This window comes from Mus caroli, chromosome 8, assembly GCF_900094665.2.
Source record: "Mus caroli chromosome 8, CAROLI_EIJ_v1.1, whole genome shotgun sequence".
Lineage (NCBI taxonomy): Eukaryota > Metazoa > Chordata > Mammalia > Rodentia > Muridae > Mus > Mus caroli.
Window position 1 is genome coordinate 98,026,589 of NC_034577.1, and position 1,184 is coordinate 98,027,772.

Sequence of the window (1,184 nt, forward strand, 5' to 3'; positions counted from 1 at the left end):
GTTTGTTTGTTTTTCGAGACAGGGTTTCTCTGTATAGCCCTGGCTGTCCTGGAACTCACTTTGTAGACCAGGCTGGCCTCGAACTCAGAAATCTGTCTGCCTCTGCCTCCCAAGTGCTGGGATTAAAGGCGTGCACCACCACGCCCGGCTTAGGCTGCTTTCTTATAGCACCCAGGAGCACCAGTTCTGGGGTGCCACCACCAACCCTGGGCTGGGCCCCTCCCACGTTAATTAACAATCAAGAAAGTGTACCTCAAGTTCACCCACAGGCCAGTCTAGTTGGGACATTTTCTCAATTGAGGGTATCCAAAATGATTCTGGCTTTGTCAAGTTAACATAGAATCAGCAGTGTGCTCCTACAGAAACTCCTGCATTGTGAAATGTAAACAGCTGTGCCTAGGGTCTTAACTACCCTATTAACTGATGTGCTTTTTGAGGCTGATTCCTCTGTAGGACTAGGCGACCTTAAACTCCCGTCCTCCGGCCTCCTGAATGCTGAGATTAGAGATTTGTATCACAGCAAAGCTGCCACGCCTTTGTTCCCCCTTTCTCCTGCTTTTTATGACAGGGGTTCTCACACTGGAGCCTGCACTCTCCTGGCACACCGTGTAGCCCTGGCTGGCAGAAGAAAAGGGGAGTGTGTTTCTTAACCCTACTAGCCAATCTAAATGCCGTGGGGAGTGTCGTGAGCAGCTGCTGGGGTTGAGGCTCCAGCACGTCCCAGTGCTCGGGTGCAGAGCAGGGGTTCACAAGCACTTTGTGAAATACTGAGCACAACAGTACTGAGGCTTTGGAGCACTACAGCCTCTGCTAACTCTGGGTGTAGCAGGGAAACAGCCAAAGACAGTCTGGAAATAGACTGTGTGCTGGTAGAACTTGATTTACGAAAACCAACAGCTGGGTGAGGTGGTACACGCCTTTAATCCCAGCACTCAGGAGGCAGAGGCAGGCAGATTTCTGAGTTTGAGGCCAGCCAGGGCTACACAGAGAAACCCTGACTTGAAAAACAAACAACAAAAAAAACCCAACAGTGGGGCTGGTGAGATGGCTCAGTGGGTAAGAGCACCCGACTGCTCTTCCGAAGATCCAGAGTTCAAATCCCAGCAACCACATGGTGGCTCACAACCATCCACAACGAGATCTGGCGCCCTCTTCTGGAGTGTCTGAAGACAGTTACAGTGTAC

At 51.1% G+C, this 1,184-nt stretch overlaps 1 protein-coding gene across 2 annotated transcripts in view; it reads left to right on the forward strand.

Moving 5' to 3' along the window:
* Utp4 (UTP4 small subunit processome component) overlaps positions 1 to 1,184 on the forward strand; it is a 29,954-nt gene that overhangs the window by 5,693 nt on the left and 23,077 nt on the right. The window lies entirely within an intron of this gene.